The sequence below is a fragment of the Schistocerca piceifrons genome, chromosome 8, assembly GCF_021461385.2.
Source record: "Schistocerca piceifrons isolate TAMUIC-IGC-003096 chromosome 8, iqSchPice1.1, whole genome shotgun sequence".
NCBI classification, from domain to species: domain Eukaryota; kingdom Metazoa; phylum Arthropoda; class Insecta; order Orthoptera; family Acrididae; genus Schistocerca; species Schistocerca piceifrons.
The window spans coordinates 453413631-453425768 of NC_060145.1; the positions used below are offsets into that span (position 1 = coordinate 453413631).

Consider the following 12138-nt stretch of genomic DNA (forward strand, 5'->3'; position numbering starts at 1 on the left):
GAGTGAGTAAGCGGGATCGTGGTGGCGGACAGAGTTCAGCGTTGGCGCCAGATTCGGCCCTAAAGTTGCGTGGAGGAGAAGTATTTCTGGACGCATACACACGTAGTGGATCGTTGAGGTATGTCCGGTATGGTTTAGTGGCTAGGATACCTGGCTTTCACCCAGGAGGCCCGGGTTCGATTCCCGGTACCTGAACGTGAATTTTCGGGGCTGAGATGAGAAAACTTCTCACGGCCGTTTTTCGTCTTCGTGGAGCTGCTGCTCTGGGTTCCAGGTATAAGGTGAGAGAAAGTCAAGAAAAAGAGATACATCCTCACGTTAATGGCGTGGCCGTTTTGAAGGGAGAGGAGACGGTTTTGCGGTTTTGGACTGCTGATGCGACAGTGTTGCATTGCCCGTTAGCTCAGTGGGCTATAGCGTCGTGCTAGTAACGCGTAGGTCATGGGTTCCATCCCTCCACGGGCCATTCCATTTTCTCCCCTAATAGGAAATGCTGTCTCCTGCGAGACTCTGCCAGGCAGATTCTAAATGATGTGCACATCCAGCTAGAAGTCTGAACGTTTCGGTAAGGGGTTGCCAACGGCCAGCTCACTTTCGATTAATGAAGTTAAGCAGACGTTTGCGTGGTTAGTGAGTGGATGGGTGATCGTCCGGGAACTGTGCGTGCTATTGGACCCTTTCATTTCAACCCCCCCCCCCCCCCTCCTCCTCTTGTGCTACAGTGTTGACGTGCTATGATGCCTCCCTAAGCAATTTAAATTACGTTAACGAACATATGATCCAAAATTTAACTAGGCTGTTTGCAAAAAGAGCGCAAGGAAAGTGCAAGAACGACTTTGGCAATAACAGAACCGTACGAATCAACAGATAATTTCTCAAATGTGTAGATAACACTGTGGCGAAGCAGTGAGATTTCCGAAATTTCTAAATGAAAGTTTAGCTTTTCGTATTGAAAAGGAAAAGTACTCTTGATTACCTTATTTCTCGCAGCCGATTGTCGTACTTCTCCTGTCATATCGGCCCCACCGCCGAGCGGCAGCGAGCGGCAATCGAGCAAAGTCGGGCCAAGTCGACACACGATGAAGTGAAATCAATCCACTTAGCTGGAACGAGGCAGGAGACGAGGAGATACTACCTGTGCCGCGACACGTGGCAATTTCGAGGATCGAATGGTCTTGAACACATACTATTGCGCTACGCAAAAATGACAAATCCTCCTGCGGTCGCCAGGAATCGAACCCGGATTAACTGCTTGGGAAGAAACCATGCTGACCGTTACACCACCACCGCATTGCGCTGCATTCTTCCTGTGTCGCGGTGCGTTGCCGCCCCTGCTGCCACCAGAGGCTCAAGCGACCCTGCTGCAGGCCCTCTGCCCTCCAGCACATCGGAACGCGGTGCCACGTTGCTTCCAGGGCGATGCACTGTAACTAGACGCAGCATTGACTTCCGCCGAGAAATCGACCATTTCATGCACGGCATGGTGGGAAAACAATTCTGAAATTAGAACTTCTTAGTGAGGCTGCGGTGGCGAGTATTCCTGTATGCCTCGGTGGCGCAGTGGGCTGCGCGTGTCATTATCTTAAGGGCGTACGTTCTATCCTCAACTCAGCCATCTCATTTTCTCTCCACGACGGTGAAAGGCACAGCATAGCTTTTGCGAGGTAAGGCCGTATTTGCCGTTTATTACCACCTAGGCTACTTTGCGTCAACGTGTGTTTGTTTCCAGTTATTACTAATTACAGTTTTGCTAGTTGCACTCGAGACTGAAAGCGATGTTTGCCTAGTATGACTTGCGCGCTTTGGGAGTGAGTAAGCGGGATCGTGGTGGCGGACAGAGTTCAGCGTTGGCGCCAGATTCGGCCCTAAAGTTGCGTGGAGGAGAAGTATTTCTGGACGCATACACACGTAGTGGATCGTTGAGGTATGTCCGGTATGGTTTAGTGGCTAGGATACCTGGCTTTCACCCAGGAGGCCCGGGTTCGATTCCCGGTACCTGAACGTGAATTTTCGGGGCTGAGATGAGAAAACTTCTCACGGCCGTTTTTCGTCTTCGTGGAGCTGCTGCTCTGGGTTCCAGGTATAAGGTGAGAGAAAGTCAAGAAAAAGAGATACATCCTCACGTTAATGGCGTGGCCGTTTTGAAGGGAGAGGAGACGGTTTTGCGGTTTTGGACTGCTGATGCGACAGTGTTGCATTGCCCGTTAGCTCAGTGGGCTATAGCGTCGTGCTAGTAACGCGTAGGTCATGGGTTCCATCCCTCCACGGGCCATTCCATTTTCTCCCCTAATAGGAAATGCTGTCTCCTGCGAGACTCTGCCAGGCAGATTCTAAATGATGTGCACATCCAGCTAGAAGTCTGAACGTTTCGCTAAGGGGTTGCCAACGGCCAGCTCACTTTCGATTAATGAAGTTAAGCAGACGTTTGCGTGGTTAGTGAGTGGATGGGTGATCGTCCGGGAACTGTGCGTGCTATTGGACCCTTTCATTTCAACCCCCCCCCCCCCTCCTCCTCTTGTGCTACAGTGTTGACGTGCTATGATGCCTCCCTAAGCAATTTAAATTACGTTAACGAACATATGATCCAAAATTTAACTAGGCTGTTTGCAAAAAGAGCGCAAGGAAAGTGCAAGAACGACTTTGGCAATAACAGAACCGTACGAATCAACAGATAATTTCTCAAATGTGTAGATAACACTGTGGCGAAGCAGTGAGATTTCCGAAATTTCTAAATGAAAGTTTAGCTTTTCGTATTGAAAAGGAAAAGTACTCTTGATTACCTTATTTCTCGCAGCCGATTGTCGTACTTCTCCTGTCATATCGGCCCCACCGCCGAGCGGCAGCGAGCGGCAATCGAGCAAAGTCGGGCCAAGTCGACACACGATGAAGTGAAATCAATCCACTTAGCTGGAACGAGGCAGGAGACGAGGAGATACTACCTGTGCCGCGACACGTGGCAATTTCGAGGATCGAATGGTCTTGAACACATACTATTGCGCTACGCAAAAATGACAAATCCTCCTGCGGTCGCCAGGAATCGAACCCGGATTAACTGCTTGGGAAGAAACCATGCTGACCGTTACACCACCACCGCATTGCGCTGCATTCTTCCTGTGTCGCGGTGCGTTGCCGCCCCTGCTGCCACCAGAGGCTCAAGCGACCCTGCTGCAGGCCCTCTGCCCTCCAGCACATCGGAACGCGGTGCCACGTTGCTTCCAGGGCGATGCACTGTAACTAGACGCAGCATTGACTTCCGCCGAGAAATCGACCATTTCATGCACGGCATGGTGGGAAAACAATTCTGAAATTAGAACTTCTTAGTGAGGCTGCGGTGGCGAGTATTCCTGTATGCCTCGGTGGCGCAGTGGGCTGCGCGTGTCATTATCTTAAGGGCGTACGTTCTATCCTCAACTCAGCCATCTCATTTTCTCTCCACGACGGTGAAAGGCACAGCATAGCTTTTGCGAGGTAAGGCCGTATTTGCCGTTTATTACCACCTAGGCTACTTTGCGTCAACGTGTGTTTGTTTCCAGTTATTACTAATTACAGTTTTGCTAGTTGCACTCGAGACTGAAAGCGATGTTTGCCTAGTATGACTTGCGCGCTTTGGGAGTGAGTAAGCGGGATCGTGGTGGCGGACAGAGTTCAGCGTTGGCGCCAGATTCGGCCCTAAAGTTGCGTGGAGGAGAAGTATTTCTGGACGCATACACACGTAGTGGATCGTTGAGGTATGTCCGGTATGGTTTAGTGGCTAGGATACCTGGCTTTCACCCAGGAGGCCCGGGTTCGATTCCCGGTACCTGAACGTGAATTTTCGGGGCTGAGATGAGAAAACTTCTCACGGCCGTTTTTCGTCTTCGTGGAGCTGCTGCTCTGGGTTCCAGGTATAAGGTGAGAGAAAGTCAAGAAAAAGAGATACATCCTCACGTTAATGGCGTGGCCGTTTTGAAGGGAGAGGAGACGGTTTTGCGGTTTTGGACTGCTGATGCGACAGTGTTGCATTGCCCGTTAGCTCAGTGGGCTATAGCGTCGTGCTAGTAACGCGTAGGTCATGGGTTCCATCCCTCCACGGGCCATTCCATTTTCTCCCCTAATAGGAAATGCTGTCTCCTGCGAGACTCTGCCAGGCAGATTCTAAATGATGTGCACATCCAGCTAGAAGTCTGAACGTTTCGCTAAGGGGTTGCCAACGGCCAGCTCACTTTCGATTAATGAAGTTAAGCAGACGTTTGCGTGGTTAGTGAGTGGATGGGTGATCGTCCGGGAACTGTGCGTGCTATTGGACCCTTTCATTTCAACCCCCCCCCCTCCTCCTCTTGTGCTACAGTGTTGACGTGCTATGATGCCTCCCTAAGCAATTTAAATTACGTTAACGAACATATGATCCAAAATTTAACTAGGCTGTTTGCAAAAAGAGCGCAAGGAAAGTGCAAGAACGACTTTGGCAATAACAGAACCGTACGAATCAACAGATAATTTCTCAAATGTGTAGATAACACTGTGGCGAAGCAGTGAGATTTCCGAAATTTGTAAATGAAAGTTTAGCTTTTCGTATTGAAAAGGAAATGTACTCTTGATTACCTTATTTCTCGCAGCCGATTGTCGTACTTCTCCTGTCATATCGGCCCCACCGCCGAGCGGCAGCGAGCGGCAATCGAGCAAAGTCGGGCCAAGTCGACACACGATGAAGTGAAATCAATCCACTTAGCTGGAACGAGGCAGGAGACGAGGAGATACTACCTGTGCCGCGACACGTGGCAATTTCGAGGATCGAATGGTCTTGAACACATACTATTGCGCTACGCAAAAATGACAAATCCTCCTGCGGTCGCCAGGAATCGAACCCGGATTAACTGCTTGGGAAGAAACCATGCTGACCGTTACACCACCACCGCATTGCGCTGCATTCTTCCTGTGTCGCGGTGCGTTGCCGCCCCTGCTGCCACCAGAGGCTCAAGCGACCCTGCTGCAGGCCCTCTGCCCTCCAGCACATCGGAACGCGGTGCCACGTTGCTTCCAGGGCGATGCACTGTAACTAGACGCAGCATTGACTTCCGCCGAGAAATCGACCATTTCATGCACGGCATGGTGGGAAAACAATTCTGAAATTAGAACTTCTTAGTGAGGCTGCGGTGGCGAGTATTCCTGTATGCCTCGGTGGCGCAGTGGGCTGCGCGTGTCATTATCTTAAGGGCGTACGTTCTATCCTCAACTCAGCCATCTCATTTTCTCTCCACGACGGTGAAAGGCACAGCATAGCTTTTGCGAGGTAAGGCCGTATTTGCCGTTTATTACCACCTAGGCTACTTTGCGTCAACGTGTGTTTGTTTCCAGTTATTACTAATTACAGTTTTGCTAGTTGCACTCGAGACTGAAAGCGATGTTTGCCTAGTATGACTTGCGCGCTTTGGGAGTGAGTAAGCGGGATCGTGGTGGCGGACAGAGTTCAGCGTTGGCGCCAGATTCGGCCCTAAAGTTGCGTGGAGGAGAAGTATTTCTGGACGCATACACACGTAGTGGATCGTTGAGGTATGTCCGGTATGGTTTAGTGGCTAGGATACCTGGCTTTCACCCAGGAGGCCCGGGTTCGATTCCCGGTACCTGAACGTGAATTTTCGGGGCTGAGATGAGAAAACTTCTCACGGCCGTTTTTCGTCTTCGTGGAGCTGCTGCTCTGGGTTCCAGGTATAAGGTGAGAGAAAGTCAAGAAAAAGAGATACATCCTCACGTTAATGGCGTGGCCGTTTTGAAGGGAGAGGAGACGGTTTTGCGGTTTTGGACTGCTGATGCGACAGTGTTGCATTGCCCGTTAGCTCAGTGGGCTATAGCGTCGTGCTAGTAACGCGTAGGTCATGGGTTCCATCCCTCCACGGGCCATTCCATTTTCTCCCCTAATAGGAAATGCTGTCTCCTGCGAGACTCTGCCAGGCAGATTCTAAATGATGTGCACATCCAGCTAGAAGTCTGAACGTTTCGCTAAGGGGTTGCCAACGGCCAGCTCACTTTCGATTAATGAAGTTAAGCAGACGTTTGCGTGGTTAGTGAGTGGATGGGTGATCGTCCGGGAACTGTGCGTGCTATTGGACCCTTTCATTTCAACCCCCCCCCCTCCTCCTCTTGTGCTACAGTGTTGACGTGCTATGATGCCTCCCTAAGCAATTTAAATTACGTTAACGAACATATGATCCAAAATTTAACTAGGCTGTTTGCAAAAAGAGCGCAAGGAAAGTGCAAGAACGACTTTGGCAATAACAGAACCGTACGAATCAACAGATAATTTCTCAAATGTGTAGATAACACTGTGGCGAAGCAGTGAGATTTCCGAAATTTGTAAATGAAAGTTTAGCTTTTCGTATTGAAAAGGAAATGTACTCTTGATTACCTTATTTCTCGCAGCCGATTGTCGTACTTCTCCTGTCATATCGGCCCCACCGCCGAGCGGCAGCGAGCGGCAGTCGAGCAAAGTCGGGCCAAGTCGACACACGATGAAGTGAAATCAATCCACTTAGCTGGAACGAGGCAGGAGACGAGGAGATACTACCTGTGCCGCGACACGTGGCAATTTCGAGGATCGAATGGTCTTGAACACATACTATTGCGCTACGCAAAAATGACAAATCCTCCTGCGGTCGCCAGGAATCGAACCCGGATTAACTGCTTGGGAAGAAACCATGCTGACCGTTACACCACCACCGCATTGCGCTGCATTCTTCCTGTGTCGCGGTGCGTTGCCGCCCCTGCTGCCACCAGAGGCTCAAGCGACCCTGCTGCAGGCCCTCTGCCCTCCAGCACATCGGAACGCGGTGCCACGTTGCTTCCAGGGCGATGCACTGTAACTAGACGCAGCATTGACTTCCGCCGAGAAATCGACCATTTCATGCACGGCATGGTGGGAAAACAATTCTGAAATTAGAACTTCTTAGTGAGGCTGCGGTGGCGAGTATTCCTGTATGCCTCGGTGGCGCAGTGGGCTGCGCGTGTCATTATCTTAAGGGCGTACGTTCTATCCTCAACTCAGCCATCTCATTTTCTCTCCACGACGGTGAAAGGCACAGCATAGCTTTTGCGAGGTAAGGCCGTATTTGCCGTTTATTACCACCTAGGCTACTTTGCGTCAACGTGTGTTTGTTTCCAGTTATTACTAATTACAGTTTTGCTAGTTGCACTCGAGACTGAAAGCGATGTTTGCCTAGTATGACTTGCGCGCTTTGGGAGTGAGTAAGCGGGATCGTGGTGGCGGACAGAGTTCAGCGTTGGCGCCACATTCGGCCCTAAAGTTGCGTGGAGGAGAAGTATTTCTGGACGCATACACACGTAGTGGATCGTTGAGGTATGTCCGGTATGGTTTAGTGGCTAGGATACCTGGCTTTCACCCAGGAGGCCCGGGTTCGATTCCCGGTACCTGAACGTGAATTTTCGGGGCTGAGATGAGAAAACTTCTCACGGCCGTTTTTCGTCTTCGTGGAGCTGCTGCTCTGGATTCCAGGTATAAGGTGAGAGAAAGTCAAGAAAAAGAGATACATCCTCACGTTAATGGCGGGGCCGTTTTGAAGGGAGAGGAGACGGTTTTGCGGTTTTGGACTGCTGATGCGACAGTGTTGCATTGCCCGTTAGCTCAGTGGGCTATAGCGTCGTGCTAGTAACGCGTAGGTCATGGGTTCCATCCCTCCACGGGCCATTCCATTTTCTCCCCTAATAGGAAATGCTGTCTCCTGCGAGACTCTGCCAGGCAGATTCTAAATGATGTGCACATCCAGCTAGAAGTCTGAACGTTTCGCTAAGGGGTTGCCAACGGCCAGCTCACTTTCGATTAATGAAGTTAAGCAGACGTTTGCGTGGTTAGTGAGTGGATGGGTGATCGTCCGGGAACTGTGCGTGCTATTGGACCCTTTCATTTCAACCCCCCCCCCCCCTCCTCCTCTTGTGCTACAGTGTTGACGTGCTATGATGCCTCCCTAAGCAATTTAAATTACGTTAACGAACATATGATCCAAAATTTAACTAGGCTGTTTGCAAAAAGAGCGCAAGGAAAGTGCAAGAACGACTTTGGCAATAACAGAACCGTACGAATCAACAGATAATTTCTCAAATGTGTAGATAACACTGTGGCGAAGCAGTGAGATTTCCGAAATTTGTAAATGAAAGTTTAGCTTTTCGTATTGAAAAGGAAATGTACTCTTGATTACCTTATTTCTCGCAGCCGATTGTCGTACTTCTCCTGTTATATCGGCCCCACCGCCGAGCGGCAGCGAGCGGCAGTCGAGCAAAGTCGGGCCAAGTCGACACACGATGAAGTGAAATCAATCCACTTAGCTGGAACGAGGCAGGAGACGAGGAGATACTACCTGTGCCGCGACACGTGGCAATTTCGAGGATCGAATGGTCTTGAACACATACTATTGCGCTACGCAAAAATGACAAATCCTCCTGCGGTCGCCAGGAATCGAACCCGGATTAACTGCTTGGGAAGAAACCATGCTGACCGTTACACCACCACCGCATTGCGCTGCATTCTTCCTGTGTCGCGGTGCGTTGCCGCCCCTGCTGCCACCAGAGGCTCAAGCGACCCTGCTGCAGGCCCTCTGCCCTCCACCCTCCAGCACATCGGAACGCGGTGCCACGTTGCTTCCAGGGCGATGCACTGTAACTAGACGCAGCATTGACTTCCGCCGAGAAATCGACCATTTCATGCACGGCATGGTGGGAAAACAATTCTGAAATTAGAACTTCTTAGTGAGGCTGCGGTGGCGAGTATTCCTGTATGCCTCGGTGGCGCAGTGGGCTGCGCGTGTCATTATCTTAAGGGCGTACGTTCTATCCTCAACTCAGCCATCTCATTTTCTCTCCACGACGGTGAAAGGCACAGCATAGCTTTTGCGAGGTAAGGCCGTATTTGCCGTTTATTACCACCTAGGCTACTTTGCGTCAACGTGTGTTTGTTTCCAGTTATTACTAATTACAGTTTTGCTAGTTGCACTCGAGACTGAAAGCGATGTTTGCCTAGTATGACTTGCGCGCTTTGGGAGTGAGTAAGCGGGATCGTGGTGGCGGACAGAGTTCAGCGTTGGCGCCACATTCGGCCCTAAAGTTGCGTGGAGGAGAAGTATTTCTGGACGCATACACACGTAGTGGATCGTTGAGGTATGTCCGGTATGGTTTAGTGGCTAGGATACCTGGCTTTCACCCAGGAGGCCCGGGTTCGATTCCCGGTACCTGAACGTGAATTTTCGGGGCTGAGATGAGAAAACTTCTCACGGCCGTTTTTCGTCTTCGTGGAGCTGCTGCTCTGGGTTCCAGGTATAAGGTGAGAGAAAGTCAAGAAAAAGAGATACATCCTCACGTTAATGGCGGGGCCGTTTTGAAGGGAGAGGAGACGGGATTGCGGTTTTGGACTGCTGATGCGACAGTGTTGCATTGCCCGTTAGCTCAGTGGGCTATAGCGTCGTGCTAGTAACGCGTAGGTCATGGGTTCCATCCCTCCACGGGCCATTCCATTTTCTCCCCTAATAGGAAATGCTGTCCCCTGCGAGACTCTGCCAGGCAGATTCTAAATGATGTGCACATCCAGCTAGAAGTCTGAACGTTTCGCTAAGGGGTTGCCAACGGCCAGCTCACTTTCGATTAATGAAGTTAAGCAGACGTTTGCGTGGTTAGTGAGTGGATGGGTGATCGTCCGGGAACTGTGCGTGCTGTTGGACCCTTTCATTTCAACCCCCCCCTCCTCCTCTTGTGCTACAGTGTTGACGTGCTATGATGCCTCCCTAAGCAATTTAAATTACGTTAACGAACATATGATCCAAAATTTAACTAGGCTGTTTGCAAAAAGAGCGCAAGGAAAGTGCAAGAACGACTTTGGCAATAACAGAACCGTACGAATCAACAGATAATTTCTCAAATGTGTAGATAACACTGTGGCGAAGCAGTGATATTTCCGAAATTTGTAAATGAAAGTTTAGCTTTTCGTATTGAAAAGGAAATGTACTCTTGATTACCTTATTTCTCGCAGCCGATTGTCGTACTTCTCCTGTCATATCGGCCCCACCGCCGAGCGGCAGCGAGCGGCAGTCGAGCAAAGTCGGGCCAAGTCGACACACGATGAAGTGAAATCAATCCACTTAGCTGGAACGAGGCAGGAGACGAGGAGATACTACCTGTGCCGCGACACGTGGCAATTTCGAGGATCGAATGGTCTTGAACACATACTATTGCGCTACGCAAAAATGACAAATCCTCCTGCGGTCGCCAGGAATCGAACCCGGATTAACTGCTTGGGAAGAAACCATGCTGACCGTTACACCACCACCGCATTGCGCTGCATTCTTCCTGTGTCGCGGTGCGTTGCCGCCCCTGCTGCCACCAGAGGCTCAAGCGACCCTGCTGCAGGCCCTCTGCCCTCCAGCACATCGGAACGCGGTGCCACGTTGCTTCCAGGGCGATGCACTGTAACTAGACGCAGCATTGACTTCCGCCGAGAAATCGACCATTTCATGCACGGCATGGTGGGAAAACAATTCTGAAATTAGAACTTCTTAGTGAGGCTGCGGTGGCGAGTATTCCTGTATGCCTCGGTGGCGCAGTGGGCTGCGCGTGTCATTATCTTAAGGGCGTACGTTCTATCCTCAACTCAGCCATCTCATTTTCTCTCCACGACGGTGAAAGGCACAGCATAGCTTTTGCGAGGTAAGGCCGTATTTGCCGTTTATTACCACCTAGGCTACTTTGCGTCAACGTGTGTTTGTTTCCAGTTATTACTAATTACAGTTTTGCTAGTTGCACTCGAGACTGAAAGCGATGTTTGCCTAGTATGACTTGCGCGCTTTGGGAGTGAGTAAGCGGGATCGTGGTGGCGGACAGAGTTCAGCGTTGGCGCCACATTCGGCCCTAAAGTTGCGTGGAGGAGAAGTATTTCTGGACGCATACACACGTAGTGGATCGTTGAGGTATGTCCGGTATGGTTTAGTGGCTAGGATACCTGGCTTTCACCCAGGAGGCCCGGGTTCGATTCCCGGTACCTGAACGTGAATTTTCGGGGCTGAGATGAGAAAACTTCTCACGGCCGTTTTTCGTCTTCGTGGAGCTGCTGCTCTGGGTTCCAGGTATAAGGTGAGAGAAAGTCAAGAAAAAGAGATACATCCTCACGTTAATGGCGGGGCCGTTTTGAAGGGAGAGGAGACGGGATTGCGGTTTTGGACTGCTGATGCGACAGTGTTGCATTGCCCGTTAGCTCAGTGGGCTATAGCGTCGTGCTAGTAACGCGTAGGTCATGGGTTCCATCCCTCCACGGGCCATTCCATTTTCTCCCCTAATAGGAAATGCTGTCCCCTGCGAGACTCTGCCAGGCAGATTCTAAATGATGTGCACATCCAGCTAGAAGTCTGAACGTTTCGCTAAGGGGTTGCCAACGGCCAGCTCACTTTCGATTAATGAAGTTAAGCAGACGTTTGCGTGGTTAGTGAGTGGATGGGTGATCGTCCGGGAACTGTGCGTGCTATTGGACCCTTTCATTTCAACCCCCCCCTCCTCCTCTTGTGCTACAGTGTTGACGTGCTATGATGCCTCCCTAAGCAATTTAAATTACGTTAACGAACATATGATCCAAAATTTAACTAGGCTGTTTGCAAAAAGAGCGCAAGGAAAGTGCAAGGACGACTTTGGCAATAACAGAACCATACCAATCAACAGATAATTTCTCAAATGTGTAGATAACACTGTGGCGAAGCAGTGAGATTTCCGAAATTTCTAAATGAAAGTTTAGCTTTTCGTATTGAAAAGGAAAAGTACTCTTGATTACCTTATTTCTCGCAGCCGATTGTCGTACTTCTCCTGTCATATCGGCCCCACCGCCGAGCGGCAGCGAGCGGCAATCGAGCAAAGTCGGGCCAAGTCGACACACGATGAAGTGAAATCAATCCACTTAGCTGGAACGAGGCAGGAGACGAGGAGATACTACCTGTGCCGCGACACGTGGCAATTTCGAGGATCGAATGGTCTTGAACACATACTATTGCGCTACGCAAAAATGACAAATCCTCCTGCGGTCGCCAGGAATCGAACCCGGATTAACTGCTTGGGAAGCAACCATGCTGACCGTTACACCACCACCGCATTGCGCTGCATTCTTCCTGTGTCGCGGTGCGT

The 12138-nt window shown here is 50.5% G+C and overlaps 7 non-coding genes across 7 annotated transcripts; all 7 read left to right on the forward strand.

Annotated features, from left to right (window-relative positions):
* The first annotated feature begins 123 nt into the window (after nucleotides 1-123).
* Nucleotides 124-195, forward strand: Trnae-uuc. The gene has a single exon. It is a non-coding gene; the product is annotated as a tRNA-Glu (tRNA).
* A 1734-nt stretch (nucleotides 196-1929) lies between these two features.
* Nucleotides 1930-2001, forward strand: Trnae-uuc. The gene has a single exon. It is a non-coding gene; the product is annotated as a tRNA-Glu (tRNA).
* A 1732-nt stretch (nucleotides 2002-3733) lies between these two features.
* On the forward strand, nucleotides 3734-3805 carry Trnae-uuc. Its single transcript has one exon. It is a non-coding gene; the product is annotated as a tRNA-Glu (tRNA).
* A 1729-nt stretch (nucleotides 3806-5534) lies between these two features.
* Nucleotides 5535-5606, forward strand: Trnae-uuc. Its single transcript has one exon. It is a non-coding gene; the product is annotated as a tRNA-Glu (tRNA).
* Nucleotides 5607-7335: 1729 nt separating this feature from the next.
* Trnae-uuc lies at nucleotides 7336-7407 on the forward strand. The gene has a single exon. It is a non-coding gene; the product is annotated as a tRNA-Glu (tRNA).
* A 1739-nt stretch (nucleotides 7408-9146) lies between these two features.
* Nucleotides 9147-9218, forward strand: Trnae-uuc. Its single transcript has one exon. It is a non-coding gene; the product is annotated as a tRNA-Glu (tRNA).
* A 1727-nt stretch (nucleotides 9219-10945) lies between these two features.
* Trnae-uuc lies at nucleotides 10946-11017 on the forward strand. The gene has a single exon. It is a non-coding gene; the product is annotated as a tRNA-Glu (tRNA).
* Nucleotides 11018-12138: the final 1121 nt, after the last annotated feature.